The 20,808-nt window shown below is 36.6% G+C and overlaps 1 pseudogene; it reads right to left on the reverse strand.

Moving 5' to 3' along the window:
- Positions 1–10,889: 10,889 nt before the first annotated feature.
- Positions 10,890–18,879, reverse strand: LOC113332825 (annotated as a pseudogene).
- Positions 18,880–20,808: the final 1,929 nt, after the last annotated feature.

Here is a 20,808-nt window from a genome sequence, read left to right on the forward strand (position 1 = left end):
CTAGTCCGAAACTTATCTATGTAGGCTAGAAATCAAGACTTATAGTTTTGATCACTAACATTGACAAACATGCTTGAGATAGCAATACATGCGAGGTTGACCGAGCTATGCTCTAACAGTTTGGGTGAGTTTTTGGTTTAGCAGGATTAAGTTCTAGCCCATGTTGGTAGGCTTTATCAAAGGATCATTAGGGGTTCTGATTGAAACAATATGTGAAAAAGTCACAATATGTTGAATCATTTGGTTTAGCATAAAAGCATATGTGTTTTGTGGTTTCAACTTTTGCTTGCAATAGTTAAAACCGGATTTCAACCTTTTTCTGGTAAAGGTTGGTTGTTGTTATTCTTTTTTTTTTGCATAAGGATGACAACATAATGATATTTCGATATCGATTCTCCCTGGAAGAAGATGCAAACATATCGGAGAAGAGGATGCGAAATTTGAGGTAACGACTTTGTTAGTTAATCGTTTTCCTATTTAAGAAAAGCCTGAGTTTATTGCGTATATTTATTGCTTTTGCTTAACAAAATTCAGTACAATTGATGTTTTATTCCATTATTTGTGTATGGATGTGTGTGTGACTAAATTGTTTCTGGTTAAGAAAAACTATTGTTATCTTGCTTTATTGTTTGGTATCAATTGTTTAGGCTTACAAAATTTCGGTGCAATTACGATGCTTTAATGTCTATGTTGTTTCAATTGCTTCCGGTTGAGGTGAATAATTATGCAAGTTGATTTATTTGGTTTGTATGAATTGTTTATGGCTTAACGAAAGAACAGGTTTACGGGATGAATTGTTTAGTCCAATTCGATTCTGGATAAGAGAAACTAAGTTAATTCTGATCTTAGTTAGACTTCTCAAAGTGGAGGTTTCGGTTATTCAAGTCTAATCGAATGCCTTAACAAGGAATGCTAGTTAACTAACCTCGTATTTGTCTTGTTTAAAAGTAAAAGGTCTAAGTTATATGGATAATTAGAACCTGATGAGAAAAATAGAGTTATCTTTATTTTGGTCTTATCGAATAAGCGATTGTATTTGTATAATCGGTTTAGCAAAGGAACTAAGGTGCTTAGTCGATTTTTGGTTTGATAAACTATTAGGGAAAATTGCTTCGGGCATTTATTTCCTTGGTAACACATCAAAAGAAAATTACTTTGTAGTTTCGGTTTTGATATTGGTTATCAAAAATGGTGTGTGGAACCCTCGTGCTTAACTCTTGTAGGTTTGCAAGTCTATCTTGAAATTTGTAAGATCCTTTTGGTTTGTCCTTTATTTGCTCGTAGCTTTGTCATTTTGTGACAAAAAGGTGGAGAAATATATGGAGTAAACAAGTGATACTAGTATTGATTTATATTGATTGGTATCACTAAGGGAAAGGACATTGGTGCTTAAACGTTTATCTAACGAAAGAGTAAAGCATAAACTAAGGGGAAGTATCATATCATATGATACTTGTAGTTATATGGACTACAAAGGAATAAAAAAGACGCGCGGATTGATAAAATCTACCTATCTTACCTTTAGGGGAAGTATTAGCTTTGTTATTATAATGTCAACAACGACATTTATGGATTGAATGTATACAAGTTATTGTGCTGTTGAATTTGGGAATCAAGCGTATGTGTAATGAATTCTTGTAATTTGTTTATCCATATGATGTAAGAGTTTTGTCACTAAAATTGACAAAGGGGAGATTGTTAGAGCATAGCTCGGTTGAACCCACCAAGCATTGGTATGTCAAGTTTGGTTGTCATATTTTAGTGAACCAAAACTTATTTAAAGAGTCGCTTGATTATGTACTAGAGTCAACTTCGTATAGGTTAGCTTGAAAGTATTAGGATATATGACATTACAAGTATTGCGAAGACTTGAAGAAGTGAAGAAGTAAGGAGCTAAAACGAACACATCATCCTTCCAATTGAGGTTAGTGATATTTGACTTGAAATGTTTCATTCCCTAACGTAGCTTTCAAGTCGTGCATATTGAAAACATAATTGCGAAGCATGAATGATTACACTCTAGTTAGACTTAGTATTAAGGAATACAATACGAAGTATAATGCTTATCTTTTGAACTTCATATATAAGACATCGACATAATTGTTTGAATGTTATTGTGATTATGTATGGATATGAGGTGAAGATTTCATCCTAGGAAACAATGTTTTACATTAGTTTAAAGGAAGTAAATTCATGAACTTGTTTTGTGAATCGAAAGGGAAATTGCTAGGCTTATTGGTATTTTTATTCATTTCATATTTTTTGAACTACCAATATGTGCGATTAGTATAACCGCTCATGACTTGTTTATGTTCTTGGTAAAACTATTCACAAGGCCTGACTTTTGTATTGATATGGCTTTTATTAGTGAAACCGATCTTAAGTAATCACCTGAGATGGTATGATCGATTTGTTGTAATTAGTATGACCAACTCTAGACTTTGGGGGACCGATCCTAGTAAGAGGTGAAACCGATCACAAAAGGGGAATCGATCCTATGGACATGTGCAGCAAATACAAGTAGTTACCATAAGTATGTGGGGAACCGATCCTAGTACCTAGTCAACCGAATTTTTGGAAAGCTAGTGTGGCTATGCACAATACTCGCATGGAGGTAGAACCGAAACTTGTTTTGGTAGAACCGTGAAACCCGTGATTTGTGATTGAGTGTTCTTAAACAATCACATAGTTCTTGAAAGTCAGATGAACCAAATCTAAACTCGTTTGGAAGTGTGGCAAATCGGTTTCAAGATTGTAAGTATGAAAGAGGACTTACAAAGTAAAGTTGTCGACATACTTTGAACATGTGCAGTAACGCTTATCTTTTATTGTTCAAAGATATTCCTTAATATCTAAAGTAAAATCCCGGATCGAAAAATAAGTTGAGAATCTATTAATTAAGGTTTTTAATTTTATTTTTGGAAAATGAAAATTGGTAATGTGCATTTACTAATTGGAGATTTTCTAAGAGATTTTCGGTCAATGTTTGGACAAAGTATTTCCAGGAATTATGGAAACCGAATCTGAAATATGTTGCATATCTTGAGAATATTTTCGGGTTCTGGAAATTCCTTGGTATCCAAACTTCTTTGGTCTATAAATATCAAAGTTTGCATTTCTAGATCCTTAGAGCCAACAAAACTACCTAGTTGTGTTGTTATTGGTGGAGCCGCCTATTCGGAGAGGAAAGTAACCTAATTAGGCGAAATCTCTTACGGCTGCTCAGTTTAAAGACTTCTTTGGGATTGAGAAGCTCTATTAGTACCGTTGGTGGGAAACTAGATAATTGCGGTTTATTATTAGTTTTCGATTGATTTGATTGACTAACGGTTGTTGAACTTTGATTACACCTAAAAAAAATTATGCTTGAGAATCTTCTCTTCTGATATAAGGTTTACTCAAACTAGATCGAAGTTTCGACATGGATCTTTAGACTTTTTGTAGATATAAAGACGTCTTGTGATAATCCGTTGTTAACTGACTCCGTTCTGTGCGTGATTAATCGCAAGAGATTCAAGTTGATTGTGTGCAGGTGTTTATTGAAGATCTAAGAATATTTGAAGACAAAGAAGACTTTGAAGATTTCTGATTTGGGTTCACAATCTTTGGTGTGCACAATACTTGTTTCGGTTAAAGAGGATCCAACTATAATCAGTTTATCCTTGTGGTAGATTGGATTGATTAGTTGAGTAGATCAACATCAATACATTTCTTTGTGATTCAAATTATTGATTGCAAAATCTGGACGATTACTTCGGTAGTTGTTAGTAGATAGATCTAAGGACATGACAAAGGAGTTTATTGAGATAAACGGAAGAGCCTTTTGTCGAACTCACATCACTTGGTTGAAAAGAGTTCATACCAAACAGATTTGTTGTTCCTCTACTGTTTGGAATATGAACCAAAGGAATTGTTCCAAGTACGTGACTTATTACAAGTTGAGGCGTGGGAATACAGACGAAACTAGGTGAACTATAGGTTTAGTTGCTTGGTATCAACTATACGAAGTTGGTTTGATTTTGTATAGCGGCTTAATCCCGAGAGTATTCAATTCTGTACAAGGTCCTGGGGTTTTTCTGCATTTGCGGTTTCCTCGTTAACTAAATCTTGATGTGTCTTTTACTTTTATATTTCCGTAATTATGATTGTTTTATTATAATTAGAAGTAAAATACACGAACGTTAATTCCTATTTACTTGATAGTAATCCTATTGTGTTTGGTTAAGTCCGAACCATTTATCAAGTAAACATACTTCGTTGTTGCATTGTCTCGATCTTGTATCCATAGTCAATCACACAAGTTATCTTGTTGTCGTATTGTCTCGATCTCGTATCCATAGACGATAACACGAAGTATGAACCGATTAATTGTATTGTCTCGACTCAATCTATAGAAAATCACTTTCGGAGAAAGGACTTATAGGTGGAATTTTTTTAGATTGAGGTATATTTGGGTACCCTCGTCTTTTCAGTTGGTATGTGAAGTTTGGTTGTCATATTTTAGTGGACCAAAACTTATTTAAAGAGTCGCTTGATTATTTTCTAGAGTCAACTTCATATAGGTTAGCTTGAAAGTATTAGGATATGAGACATTACAAGTATTACGTGAAGAATTGAAGAATGTGAAGAAATAAGGAGCTACAACGACGACATCATCCTTCCACTTGAGGTTAGTAATATTTGACTTGAACTGTTTCATTCCCTAACGTATCTTTCAAGTCGTGCATATTGAAAACATAACTACGAAGATGTGAATGATTATACTCTAGTTAGACGTAGTATTAAGGAATACAATACGAAGTATAACGCTTATCCTTTGAATTTCGTATATAAGACATCGACATAATCATATGAATGCTATTGTGATTATGTATAGGTATGGTGAAGATTTCGTCCTAGGAAACAATGTTTTACATTCGTTTAAAGAAAGTACAATTCATAAACTTGTTTTATGAATCGAAAGGGAAATCGCTAGGCTTATTGGTATTGTTATTCATTGCAAATATTTGGATTACCAATATGTGTGTTTAGTATAACCCTTCATGACTTGCTTATGTTCTTGGTAAAACTATTCACAAGGCCTGACTTTTGTATTGGTATAACTTTTATTAGTGAAATCGATCTTAAGTAATCACCCGAGATGGTATGATCGATTTGTTGTAATTAGTATGACCAACTCTAGACTTTGGGGGACCGATCCTAGTAAGAGGTGCAACCGATCACAAAAGGGGAATCGATCCTATGGACACGTGCAGCAAATACAAGTAGTTACCATACGTATGTGGGGAACTGATCCTAGTACCTAGTCAACCGAATTTTTGGAAAGCTAGTGTGACTATGCGCAATACTCGCATGGAGGTAGAACCGAAACTTGTTTTGGTGGAACCGTGAAACCCGTGATTTGTGATTGAGTGTTCTTAAACAATCACATAGTTCTTGAAAGTCAAATGAACCAATTCTAAACTCGTTTGGAAGTCAGGCAAATCGGTTTCAAGATTGTAAGTATGAAAGAGGACTTACAAAGTAAAGATGTCGACATACTTTGAACATGTGCAATAACGCTTATCTTTTATTGTTCAAAGATATTCCTTAATAGCTAAAGGAAAATCCCGGATCGAAAAATAAGCTGAGAATCTTTTAATTATGGTTTTTAATTTTATTTTTGGAAAATGAAAATTGGTAATGTGCATTTACTAATTGGAGATTTTCTAAGAGATTTTCGGTCAATGTTTGGACAAAGCATTTCCAGGAATTATGGAAACCAAATCTGGAATATGTTGCATATCTTGAGAATATTTTCGGGTTCTGAAAATTCCTTGGTGTCCAAACTTCCTTCGTCTATAAATATCAAAGTTTGCAATTCTAGCAAACTAATCCTCAGAGCCGGCAAAACTACCTAGTTATGTTGTTATTGGAGGAGCCGCCTATTCGGAGAGGAAAGTAACCTAATTAGGCGAAATCTCTTACGACCGCTCAGTTTAAAGACTTCTTTGGGATTGAGAAGCTCTATTAGTATCGTTGGTGGGAAACTAGATAATTGCGGTTTATTATTAGTTTCGATTGATTTGATTGACTAACAGTTGTTGAACTTTGATTACGCCTAGTTTTTTTATGCTTGAGAATCTTCTCTTCTGATATAAGATTCACTCAAACTATATGGAAGTTTCGACAGGGATCTTTAGACTGTTTTTAGATATAAATACGTCTTGTGATAATCCATTATTAACAGACTCCGTTCTGTGCGTGATTGATCGCAAGAGATTCAAGTTGATTATGTGCATGTGTTTATTGAAGATCTAAGAAGATTTGAAGACAAAGAAGACTTTGAAGATTTCTGAGTTGGGTTCATAATCTTTGGTGTGCACAATACTTGTTTTGGTTAAAGAGGATCCAACTATAATCAGTTTATCCTTGTGGTAGATTTGATTGATTAGTTGAGTAGATCGACATCAATACGTTTATTTGTGATTCAAAGTATTGATTGCAAAATCTAGACGATTACTTCGGTAGTTGTTAGTAGATAGATCTAAGGACCTGAAAAGGAGTTTATTGAGATAAACGGAAGAGCCTTTTGTCGAACTCACATCACTTGGTTGAAAAGAGTTCATACCAAACAGATTTGTTGTTCCTTTACTGTTTGGAATACGAACCAAAGGAATTGTTCCAAGTACGTGACTTATTACAAGTTGGAGGCGTGGGAATACAGACGGAACTAGGTGAACTATAGGTTTAGTTGCTTGGTATCAACTATACGAAGTTGGTTTGATTTTGTATAGCGTCTTAACTCCGAGAGTATTCAATTATGGACAAGGTCCCGGGGTTTTTCTGCATTTGTGGTTTCCTCGTTAACAAAATCTTGTTGTGTCTTTTACTTTTTTATTTCCGCAATTATAATTGTTTTATTATAATTAGAAGTAAAATACACGAACGTTAATTCCTATTTACTTGATAGTAATCCAATTGTGTTTGGTTAAGTCCGAACCATTTATCAAGTAAACATACTTCGTTGTTGCATTGTCTCGATCCGTATCCATAGAAGATCACACGAAGTGTGAACCGATTAGTTGTATTGTCTCGACTCAGTCCGTAGACAATCACTTTTGGAGAAAGGACTTATAGGTGAAAAGTTTTAGATTGAGGTATATTGGGTACCCTCGTCTTTACATAGTCAATCGGTCTTGTACCATAACTATTGTAAAGTGAATACCTTGTAGTTGTATTATCTCCATTTTGTCCATAGACGATCACACTTGGTATCAGACTTACAGGTTGAAACGAAAAAACGTGGTGTATTTGGGTACCCTCGTCATTCCAGGGTTAATTTCTATTGCATGAATCCCCTGTAATTGGAACAATAGTCTTTCTCCCAGGTACCAAACACCTTTATCCATTTCCAGAGTGTAAAAAAAAACTCTTCGTAGATAATAATCAAGAATAGCTCGTACCTGGTCATTTCGAAACTCAGGAAAATTAACGTAAGGATGGACAACAACATACTGATGGCTCAGAGTTATATAATGATACCTATGAACAAAACTGGAAACCGAGTCGTCACTACCAATGTCCTTCGCCCAGTTACTCGTGAAGTACATGTCAAGTATTGGATGTAATTCTACGGGTATTGTCTTTAAGAACTGGTTTACCAACATAAAGTAGGTATACCACCAATACTGCAAATTAATCTATAATTTAGTATTTTTGACAATGTCTGTTTTTGTTCATAAAAATTCTTTAGATTTAGAAATAATAATTTAGATATTTACCTCTATGATGCCCAGGAACCAGTGGAGTTAGGTATATACCTATGGATGCTTGATCCAACCCACAATACATTTCTCCTAAAATTGCAGACCCCAATCATAATGCAGTGCTTTTTCAAGATCTTCTAACGCTTCAAGCCAACCAATATGAGAAATAGTATTTGAGTTTGGAGAAAACGTCTGACATGTCAACCATAAGATAAACACTCTTTTGAGTTCAGGATATTCAGCTTCATTTGTTGAGTTTTCCTTGTACACAAGGAAACACTTCAATACTGAACAATGTATTCCAGCTCCTTCAAATCTTTATGATCTTCACGTACACATGATTCTAAAAACGAGAGAAGGAGCGTCTTCCATTTATCACGAGATACCCATTCGTTTTTGGTTGAATGGTATAGGCTCTCCCACTCCACTTGGTATCCCACAAATGAAACACAAATCAAAGGACGCAATTCCTATAATTAATTACAAGATTATATCAGCTATAATTAATTATTTTGGATTATTTAATAAATTACTTAAAATATAAATTTTAATTATAGTTAAACGGGCTTACCAATTTCAAAATTCCTGAATTGGAACGTGGGCATGGTTGGCCACCACCTTTCTACCAATGTTTTAGTAATTTTGTTGTTCTGTTTTCTGTGCCTCACAAAATAAAACGCACGTCAGGGATATTTATCAACTCTTGCTTGTACTATGATGGATAAACTAGAATAAACAACATTTAGTTCTTTAAAATCCAACCCGCATTTTATAATAATTCTCAGACCGATCTTGATGCCCCGGCACATGACCTTCAACTAATGTTGGATCAATAACGACACTCGGCGAAGCAAACTCTACTTCACGATTCTGATTAAACTCTACATCATTGGCAGGCCTCGGTATTTTTTCATGTTTTTGATCTCTTTTATGCCTCAAACTATTGAGGACAACTCTTACCAGATTGCTCATTTTGTAGTAATATTTTTTTTAGAAGAATAGGAAGAAGAGAGTGGAGTGGTGTGAGCGAAAATGAAAATGCAGGATTTTATAGCATTTGAAAGCTCTAGCTATTGAGAAAAGAGCTGTTAGGTTTTTACACGTTGGCGATTTCTATAAATCCTCCAGCATGTCTTGTGTACCTGCTACGTGTTTTGGTCATCCTCTCGTGAATTTTGTTGGCTCTCGCTTTTCTTTACCCTCCGCTCACTGTTTTTCCCATAGTGCAAAATCATGTTTGACCATCCACATGGCTTGACAAAAAATCATGTTTGTTGATTGTCATAGAAATTGCTCCAAGAGAAGGTCTGACAGATGAGCACAAAATACTTTATCAGTATGATAAATTTCTCAGTTAACCTAGACTTATCGTAGAAAGAAATTGACCGGCGGACCAAAACTTAATCGTAAAAAAGAAATTGACCGACGGACCAAACTTAACGTTCCTTCTTTTTCTCCGTGGACCTATCTATATTCACATCGGAAATAAAATGGTCCATCTTTACTCATATACATAGCAGAAGTCTGTATTTAAATCCACCTCTGATTTAATAAAAATTCTCAGACCGCTCTTGATGCCCCGACATATGACCTTCAACTAATGCTGGAGCAGCAACGAGACTCGGCGAAGCAAACTCTGTTTTAGAATTCTGATTAAACTCTACATTTGTGGCATGCCTTAGTATTTTTTCATGTTTTCGATCACTTTTTTATGCCTCAAACTGTTGATGGTAGCTCTTACCAGATTGCTCATTTTGTAGCAAGATTTTATTTAGAAGAATAGGAAGAAGAGGGTGGAGTGGTGTGAGTGAAAATGAAAATGAAGGATTTCAGTGCATTTGAAAGTTGTAGCAGTTGAGAAAAGAGCCGTTAGGTTTTGTTACGTTGGGATTTCTCTAAACCCGCCTGCGGATTTTGTGCACCCGCCACGTGTTTTGATCATCCGTTCGCAAGTTTTATTGGCTCGCGCATTTCTTCACCCTCCACTCACTATTTTTCCATAGTGCAAAAATGTGTTGAGCATCCACCTGGCTTGGCAAAAAATCATGTTCGTTAATTGTCATACGAATTGTCCTAAGAGAAGGTACGACCGATGAGCACAAAATACTTTTACAGTAGAATATATAGTATTGGGAGTGGATCCCTCCATTTATCTCAGTCGTTATAAACCCGGGATAAATCTCACAATTCACCTAAGAGTTATCGTAGAAAAAAATTGACCAACGGACCAAAACTGAAATTGACCGACGGGCCAAAACTTAACGTTCCTTCTTTTCTCCGTGGACCTATCTATATTCTCATCGTCAATAATAAAATGACCCATCTGTACTCATATACATGAGGGATTTACTGTTTAGTCCAGAAAACCCGACCCGGGTTACTGGTTAGTCCAGCGCTAAAAAATATTTACTCCCTAGTCCAAATTTTTTTTGAAAAGAGTAAAATTACTCTACTAACCCTATTATATAACATTACGTATAATAATACATATGTTACTACATATTACATATGTAGTATACTAGTAGTAACTAGTATACTAGTAATAATTAGTAGTAACTAGTATGTAGTATGTAGTAATAACATATGTAGTATGTAATATACTTGTAGTAACTAGTATGTAGTATGTAGTAATAACATATGTAGTATGTAGTATACTAGTAGTAACTATACTAGTATACTAGTAGTAATATGTTATGTATTGATACTACATATTGATATGTAGTATGTTATGTATTGATACTACATATTGACATATAGTATGTTTGATATGTAGTATGTTATGTATTGATACTACATATTGATATGTAGTACGTTATGTATTGATAATACATATTGATATGTAGTACGTTATCTATTGATATGTAGTATGTTATATATTGATATGTAGTATGTTATGTATTGATACTACATATCAAAAAAATTGTTATGTATTGATGCTACATATTTTATTACTAGTACTAGTTACTACTAGTTTACTAGTATACTAGTTTAGTATAGTAAAGTAGTTACATAATTTACTAGTAACAATAAGATATTTTTGTTACTACTAGTACAGTACATATTAATATGTAGTATCACCGTATTGATACTACTAGTTTGTAGTAACATACTACTACTAACGTTTACATGTGTTGATACTAATTAGACCTGAAAGGATGTTTTAGGAATTTATAAAATACACTTTATAGTCTCCACGAAGTTTTTGGACTGGAGAGTACTAGAAAGTAAATCTTTTCCACGGGTGGACTAGCCATTAACTGGGTGTGCTAGAACTGGACTAGCCAGTAATTCCTACAATTATAAATGAGGTGCTTCAAATAGGTCTCCTGCAGAATGGATAACCTTTTTTTTCTTCTACATTTACACGCTCTCGTACTAACTACTAAATGGGCATAACTGACCCCCAAACCCGCAAAAACACGACAGCAAGCAACTCACTTCCTTCCCATCCCACCCCAAAAAAAAAGAGAGAGAAAATGATGATGGTATTAAGCAGTGCCGAGGACAAGTAGATGGAAAGGAGGTCCACGACAAAAGACAGGTTCATCAGAAGAAGTTTTAGCGCGGGCTCTGAGGATGTCATTCGGATCATCAATCACAGCAGCAGCCAGCAATGTGTACTCACCAGGTACAAGGAAATACATCGAAAAGGAATGCTTGATTTCTTCAAGAGGCGGAACTTCCACACTGATCCCACTCAAAACTCCTACAAGAGAATCAAGAGAAATGAATTAATAATAATTGTTGGTTGGCAAATGTAAAAACAGATATTATTCGTAATTGGAAGGAATTAACAAACATAAGAGCAATATTCCCAGTGTATAGGGACACTCAGGACATTCAAAATCCATAATTCGAAAGAATAAGAAAGAACATGTGGGGAATTCCCAGTGTATAAAGACAGCATGTTCAGTTCGAGTGTAGCCCAAGATCAAACAGTATGAAAACAAGGATGTTTTTTTCGCAAAATCAAAGGAGAGGATAGGTGCGATATTCAAGGATATTGGCCACGTGTTAGAAAACATACCGGCCCAAAGGACAGTAGCTTTGTCACCTTCAATACAATTCTCCCCAGCTACATCTCTACAAGTAACACTTAGGTTCATCCTAATCAATTCCCTTGTGTTGTTACGAACAAGAATCTCCATGGGAGTCATGTCGTGAGCTAATATAGAGCCTCTGCAGCCCTTCGAGTTAAGTTCAAGGGTGGGTTCTTTTGGGGAACCCAAATGATCGGCAGGTACAGTCTCATTTTTATTCAGCCTGAATCCAAATGTTAACGGGTCTGGTAGCAGTATATCCATGACAGATGTTTGCAGAGCTGCTTGTATTGCTTCCTTGATATTCAATTCCCCCGAACTGTTTCGCCCAGATTGCCATTTGACTTTTATTCTAGAAATCAAATTCTTGATAGAAGCATTTAGTTCAGCCTTTATATTCTTCTCCGAAAAACTTGAATTTCTGCTACCAATTGTTTCGTCTATGTTTGAAGAATCCTTTAAGAAAAAGGATCCATCAAGAACAGGAAGTTTAAAATGCTCCAATGGAATCAATACTCTTGCAGAATAATCCCTGTCAATTCTAGTTTTGGGGTAACCAAAGTCAGCAACATCATGCTCGACAGAAGTCAAGCTATCCTCTTTACTAGGATTTTCCACTTGCACAGATACGCTTATTTCGAACACAACATCAGTTGGATTGGACAGCTCCAGTTCAAGAAGGCGTAGACCCCAACTGCCTCTATAGGGGTCAATCTTTACCAAGCTATCAGTTGTATTTCCAGGAAAAGTGTGTTCTTCAATCAAACTTTCCTCCACATAAGCTGGTTTTGGAAGCGTTTCACTTACATGAGCAGGAATTTCCATTGAAAGCAAACGAGCCTTTACAGAAGACAGGCCCTGCAAAACACAAATGTGCAAAGGCACGACTAAACGTCTACCAGGGGGGACAGCAGACCCATCCGCTGAGGCTTCCCCAGGAAGTGCAAGTGGCCCTGGCAAGAAAAGCAGAATGATGTTAAACATTGAAAACAACCTTTTGATTGGCCCAGCAAACACTATTGACCCTGGCAAGAAAAACAGATACAAAATTTCCTTATAATTGGTAATGGTGGAAAGTGAACCTGCATAATGAATTACCAACATGGGACTGCTTCCATCCCTTGGCACCCTGCTCCCGTAGGTATTTTTGCCAGAAGCATAATCAGGATCCCCCATGCTAAGTTGCCAGGCTTTTATAGTCACAGGTATTGTCACTTCCTCACCTGGTTTTATTGGAAGGGCTGATTTCATAATGTCGTATTCGACAGAAATAACAGCATCTTGATTTTTGCCTGAGAGTGATATGTGTGCTTGTTCAACAGGAACTGTTCCTGCATTTGCAAATCTAATCCACACATCACGAATTTCACCCTCATACAAGATCGCCGCACCATCGCCTCCAACCACATGAGACACAAGCAGAGGTAAAGGAGGTATCACAGAAATATTCGGAATTGATACGTTTCTTAAAGTCGGGGAGCCACAGCAACGGAAAGGATCAGAAAGCACAAGCCCTTGTGCTGCTCCAAGGAGCAAGTTATCAACATCCCTGAAAAGATGTTCTGTAATAACACCAAAACAGTGGATAATGCAGCCAGGAATTGCCACTGAGCCTGCTGCAGTTGGAATCCCTGATAAAGTGATCACTTTTGCTGAATTGGGTGGAAGACTCACACTTATGGGAAAAGCATCAAAATTTCCAGAGTGGACAGAAAGAAAGGCTGTCGACGATCAAATCAAAACCACAAGGATTCGCCAACTCAACCAACACTTGAATAGGTTCCCCTATTATCCAAACCACGTCCTGCTTGCTGCTATCTATCGGCTCTCCTTTGCTAAATGGTGTGTAAATGAAAGGTCCAGAAGGAGCAGAACCCAGCCACCATTCTTCTTTACCCTGATTGCGCTTTACTAAATCCATTTGGGAAGGATGGAGAGGAAACGAATGTAACCTTGAAGCAATGAAAAACAAAAGTCAGTATTACCAATTTCTATAACTAATTTCGAAGTGATCATTCATATTCTTCACTTTACAACATAAATATGTGTAGCATTTGCAATTTGCATGAAGAGTTGCTCATATATCTTTCATATGCAGGAGAAGGGAAGAAAAATAACAAGAAGTAAGAGACGAAATATCTCTATTCCCTGGAAAGAAACCAACTTAATTAACCAACTCCACAAGCAAAGTAGAAGAACCATATACATACAGGGAAGAGGTGAAGTTGACCAGCATACCCAGATGGAGACTATCTAGAGGCTGGTTTTGGTAAGGATTTTCTGCTCACCAGGTAGATCATCATCCTCGCCTAACATCCCATCATTCTAAGTTTCTAACGCCAACAAGAACCTCCCAAATTTGCTTAAAATTAACAGTGAATTCCCTTCAACAACAAGGCTCTGATGAGGCTAAGTCTTGGGATGATCTCATTTGCAACACACACTCACAGAACTAGTTCAGTCAACTACTGATGGAGCTCTTAAAAGTGATTGTTTACAGCATCAGCTGCTGCGTTCAAATTTCACCCATTGCTTCCCTCTTTTAAACTCTCCAGAGTCTAATGTTTCCTAGTTTTTTGCGTGTTCTTTATTATTGATCTAATTTATTTATTTTTAAATTTTTAATAGCCTGCATCTCTAAGACTGATTGAAAATCATCTTACCAAACTAAGAAATTTATTGAAGTTCCCATGTTTACCAAAAGGTGAATAACTATACCTAGCAAGTTATCTTGACTTGAAAGAAATCAGAAGAATGTATCACCCTGATCATTAAATCCTAGTTATGTTTGTTTCGTCGAGCGAAAGGTGGTCCACATTAGAAGAGGTTAGCCATGGCACACTTTATATTATGACAAGACAAGATGGTAAGAGCATAACACTAAGATGCCACCTAGGCTCATTGGAGCTCCATTACAATGTCTTTATGCTATAAATCTCATTCGAGCTCCATCACCAGATCTGCGATTACATTATATAAGCAATGATGGTCTCAATGATAAGAATTTTGGGTTTTAAGCTCTTTAGCCTAGATAGTTGGTGAATATATGAAAAAAAAAAAACTGCAGATATACCATTCTCTGTATGAAAAAAAGAACACATGAACTTGTATTGTTTTCTGGAGTAATAAAATAAGGTGACAGAGATACCTTATGAAAGGTAGGGCAGGATCTGCACAGCGAGTTCCTGATGGTAGCCTCTCTGCAGAATTTGCAAGGGCACTAGCAAGGCCACTCTGCCCGGCAGGCGTAATGAGAGGGTAATAAGATCTAAGCAAACGAGCTGCCGCACTCCATGCAGCTAAAGGATCTCCAGCACGTATAGAAGAAAGTAGTATTTCTTTCAGTACAACCATCTGCAGGGTGCTCCATTGTGATTCAAACAGCGAGACTACGCACTGCGGGTGCACTTTTCCATTGTCAATAGGATTCAACCTAATTTCCTTCCAATAAGAAGACAGAAGTGAACATAATTAAACTACTGTTCCCATGAAATCCAGAAAACAATAAAGAGCAGAGAAAAAGAGAGGGCCAGGAAAAACATGCTTGTTTAGCGCTTTTGATCTACAATAAGAATATGGTGGACGTTATCAGTACCGCTTATGTTGTATTAGGCGCTAGGCGAGGCGAGGCGCCAAGCCCATCGCCTAGGTGCCCAGGGGAAAAGAAAAAAATCTTTCATATTTTGGCGCCTTGGCGCCTTTTATTGCTAGGCGCCCCTTGGGCGACTCGCGCGCCTAGGGCACCTTTGATAACATAGAGTACCACCAATAATAGGCTACAGGGCTGACCCTTAACCCTCGATTTCTGCAAAGAATATGGCCAGAGTAGATAGACCCTTTAGCCATTCAGGTTAGTCTATTAAGGGATGAACTCTTAATGGTATCACGGTGTAGGGGCACTATGGCAGTGGATATGATACGTGAGTTAAGTTTCTTCTTCTATTGTATTCTTCTTTGGAAATTTCTTTATCAAAGCATGCACTCTAAGAAAAAGAAAGGGTAGACCTCAAGGAGTGTGCAAACAAAGCACAACGAAAATAAATAGATTTATGAACGACTTTAGGCATAATTTTATCCATCTTTCCATATCAAATTGGAAAAGAGAACATGTGGGACAAGAAGGAAAGGTTCACATGAACTCACATTAGACAGAGAAGGTGACTTCGAGCTATTTGCTCTGCTTTCGACGCGGTACGCTTTTGTCGTAATTGCCAACACTTGCATGGCACTGATAGCAGCTAAGCAATCATCTTGTTGCAAATACAACTGAGCAACCTGCCTTGAGAAGAATGCAGCTTTGCGCTGATAACCAAGTGTCCCAAACAAACGAGCTATTTCAACATACAATATTAGACGATCACTGGAATCAATCAAGGAATTTGCACCATCTGCAGCAGTCATTAACAGCTCTACCACCTCCTTAGCTAGCTCAGGTCTGTCAAAAATCAAAATAGCGATAATCAACAATATTCAAGCTAACCAAAATAGAATGGTGTGGCTATTATGCTTAGAAAGTATCACAATCTCTTTTGGTCAAAATATATGGTAAGAATAGATATAAAAGACAAAACAAAGAAAATCATACAATGTTACCTGCAAAGAAATCTGGCCAATTTAAGAGTTGCCTCTAGTTCAAAGCTCAGGGTCGAAACTCTGCAAACAAATAGCCATCCTGGTATTAGAAAGCGAATGAAGGGGTACATGACGCAAACAATATCAATGCAGAATTGAAAAAAAAACTTCAAATCCCTACATTCTCCTTAAGGCAGTATAAAACATTATCAATTGTACAGACATATCTTAGCGAGCATGAAGGTAAATGTTATCATCACCATCATACCAATTGGTGCCACAAGGATCTGTTTTGTTTGGATATACAACTTATGTCAACAGACTTTGGCCGAGGACAATGATGCCAACCTTTTCATGAACTGATCGTGGTATAACCGTATAAGAACATATGTTGGATATAGAGGATTCACTTGTTCTTTAGGGTTTGAAAACTATATGTGTACCGCTATACTCATAGGTAAAGAAGAACACGAAATTAGTTGGTAAATAAAAGAGGTTTCAATCAATGAAGAGAGGGGGGACCGGGGAAGTGATATCACAGCGAAAATCTAGTAACTAGATTAGTGAAATATACTTATTTTGCAAGATTAGTGAAAATTTAGTAACTAAATAGCGTAAATGTAATACAAGAAAGACACTTAGAGATTCAAACCGATTTCAGCGTTACCACCCATGGTAACTTACCACTCAGAAAAGCAGTAACTGCGCAAAGTATATCAGCACAAATATTTTTCTTTGTTAAATTGAGCATTCTAAAACAACTATTAAAAAGTAGTAAAAACATATGATCATATTAAGCCCATTTCACCATTCCACCCACGGTAACTTACCAGGCAGAGAAGCAGTAACAACTGCTTTAGAAGCAGAGTATTTTGGAACAAGTATCTTTTTTGTTAAATTGACCATCGTAAAACAACTATAAGAAAGTATTGAAAACGTAAGAAAGATCGCAATATCTACTAATAAGAAAAGCTACTTCGTATATATGTAACACAGAAAACCATAAGATCACTGATGTGCCAAGTTACTCGGGAGTGTAATAAGATGAATGCTGCAGAATGTATGTTGGTATCTAAAAGATTTTTGTTGTTTTTTGGGTGGAAACCTTTAGTTTTCAATCCTCGTAAGAATTATGGAAGTCTCCACAGCATTTTAACCATGTCGATTAATAAGAATTTGCTATTGTTTAAAGGAAAAACATCGGCGTTAACAGAATAGCATCCCCATCAAACTTCAATATTAAGAGGCATATCGGATGTTGCGTGTTACTTTAAAATTTTACAAGTGTAACCTATTCGATGTATCTCTTCACACAAAATTTGTTTAGCAGACCCTCAATGTCGGAACCAAGTAGTCATAATTAAAAGCGGTAACATTTTTGACAAATCAAAGCAGCTAACTACAACAAAACTAAATTTAAAAGTCAATCTATACCTTTGAGCGTTGTCTTGCATAAATGACTTTCTATAATGCACGATGACCGTGTTATAGCGATATTTCACCTCCTCCTCCAAAACCGGATCTTTTTGACCCATTCGATCCATCTGATAGTATTCAGAATAAATGTGAGAGATGGAAATTAATTGAAAGAAAAACGATCCGCTTCGATACTTAATGGATAACTCAAACAAAATAAAGTGAAATTTGGAGCAGATGGGTGCGCAAGGGGGAAAATCCCAATGCCTTATGTCTTAACAACCTCAGTTTCTTAACACAAAAAACTGTGGCTAGGAGTTGCACATGGATGCGGCTATAGATGGTAAATTTACGATGTTAAGAAGTACGGACTGATATAATTACCGAATCAAAATTTAAAAAGTATCAGAAATGGATAGAGGAACACGGCCTCTGAGCTTCATAACAAGGAATTGGCTAGTTGGTAGCCGATGCGGCAAAGGTGTCTAACATTATAATTCAGGAGTGGGTGCAGGGCATTTCCTTACTAATTATGTTTGTTTGACATGTCACTCAATGCTCTCAAAAAACATGTTGGTTTGTTTAAATATGGACAAGCATGGCACTGTTACAAAGAAGTGAAGCCATTCTGAAGCATCTAGTGAGCAACGAGTCCAACCAGAAGATTCTCAGGTTAGAAGTAAACCTAACACATAACACTGTGTTCTAGACTGGTACTTCACCCGGACCGGATGGTTAAAACCAATCAACTGTGGTCTTTACAGAGACAATAAGATTCTTTTACATATGTACCACAAGAACAGGTAATACTTTATAAGAGGATTATAATTATCAACCATGCTCTACAGATGCACAATACACTAAATTTTTTTAGAAGATAATAACCATACCAGTAAAGCGCACACACTTCCTTCCAAAGCCCCAGCATACCAGAAGAAATCCCCCGTTAACCTTGCAAGTTCTATTGCTGTGGAATAGTGTGCATTAGCATCAACTGGTGACCCTGCCAATAAACAATAGTCTCCTATGGTCTTCTGAGCCCTTCCCAACCTTCGTTTCTTAGCTTTGATTACCTGCAGTTTCTTAGTATCACCGTATTCATATTACTTAGCTTTGATTACCTGCAGTTTCTTAGTATCACCGTATTCATATTACTAGTATGTAGTAACATACTACTAGTAACATTTACATGTGTTGATACTAATTAGACTTGGAAGGGTGTTTTAGAAATTTATAAAATACAATTTATAGTCTCCACAAAGTTTTTGGAGTAGAGAGTAAATAATCTAGTACAAAAACATGTTTTTGGACTAGAGAGTAAATCTTTTCCACGGGTGGGCTAACCATTAACTGGGTCTGCTAGAACTGGACTGGCCAGTAATTCCTACCATATACATAGCAGAAGTCTGCAGCACGTATCTCGTGAGTGAACAATTCCGGAATTCCCCCAAACTCTTTTTAAGCGAGAAACAAAGAGAATTAGAAAACAAAGCTAACTAAAAGCTCGACTCGACGATTCCAGGAGCAGAGAGAGAAATGGGTAGAAGATGGAATTTCTCAGGATTTGGATGGCCAGGATTTGAATTCCCGATGAATTCATCATTCCTACGATGGCGTCCTGATTTCAGTTTCTCGTATATATCGTCATGGTGGAGTGAAACAGATTACTTGCGATGGCCTGATTTCAATTACTTCAATATTGTTGATAGCGTGGTCTGGAGTTTCATTACAGCAGTTGAATCTCTAGCTCTTGTTGCTATGCTTTGTTTCTTCTTCGTATTCTGTGGATGTACTCTCTGATTTGGGCGTTTCAGCAAGTTTCTGCTCAGTAAGTATGTATACGAATTAGGGTTTTTTTCATTTTTTTTTTTTGAATCGCTGAATGATGTACTGTAATTCATATGGGTTTATACAGGGTTTGTTTTGATTTTGTTTTTGATGGGATGGATCATGTTCCGTAATCAAGTTGATTTATCAATCGATATCCTTTTTGTTTTTGATCTTTTAGAGTCTTTAATCCTTAAAATTCCATGGGTTACGATAAAGTAATCGATCTTTTATCATTAGATTCTTTGAACAGTCCTAAAAGTTTCAATTTGGGTAAAAACGTCTTTATTAGTACATTTTATTGCCTGAGGATATATTGTGTTTATCAGGATTTTTGAATTCCAATCGGCAACTCTGCAACATACATTAAATCCAACGGCCAGATTAAGGTCATTGGGACCATAGTTTAGGGTTTGTCTGGAAACGTGTTGATTTGGGTTCCACGTTATGAGGACAACTGGATGCAATTTAGGTGTAGAAGTAATCAGCGATTAAGAGAGGAGACGAACTTCTGTATACTAGTGAAGTATTTTCTTTTTCTTTCATGTGGAGAATAAGAAGATAGTTAATGTTTAATAAACCGGAGCCGTAGTGTTTGGCATACGGCTAGTGAGCCACCGGTCCACAACCATGGGTTAGATTTCATTCCAAAGATGGTTGCACTTCAAGAATTGCATACATTTAAGTATAGCTACCAGTCCACCACAAATCATGTTTACTTAACGTTTACTCTTGATTATAGTAAGAAAAGTACTTAAAATTGTTTAGACATTCCGGCAAAGCTGCTACAGTGGTGCATGGCTCATAACAAGCCCAATTGGATGTAATCCCTAAAGGACATTTGAGAGGCGCTCCAGGAGAGAGGCAACTTGAGAGTCGGAGGTAAGGTTACCTTCTCCATGTCAATGATATGATCAAAGAGCCGGTTTGGATACACCGGAAACCTCATAAGAAGAAATTTTTTGTTTTGTTTCAGTAGTATTATGAGATTTAAACTCTATTGTTTCAGTAGTATGAGATTTAAACTCTATCCGAGAACCGGATAAAACTCATTATGAAATGTTTATCAACAACCTCTTTCTCGATCCTCCTAAATGGTTCTCCGGGATCCATTTCCAACACCTCGAGAGGTCTAAGGCAGGGTGATCCTTTATCACCGTGTCTTTTCCTAATTTGCATGAAAATTCTATCCAGACTCCTTGAAA

Source organism: Papaver somniferum, unplaced genomic scaffold (assembly GCF_003573695.1).
Source record: "Papaver somniferum cultivar HN1 unplaced genomic scaffold, ASM357369v1 unplaced-scaffold_132, whole genome shotgun sequence".
NCBI lineage: Eukaryota > Viridiplantae > Streptophyta > Magnoliopsida > Ranunculales > Papaveraceae > Papaver > Papaver somniferum.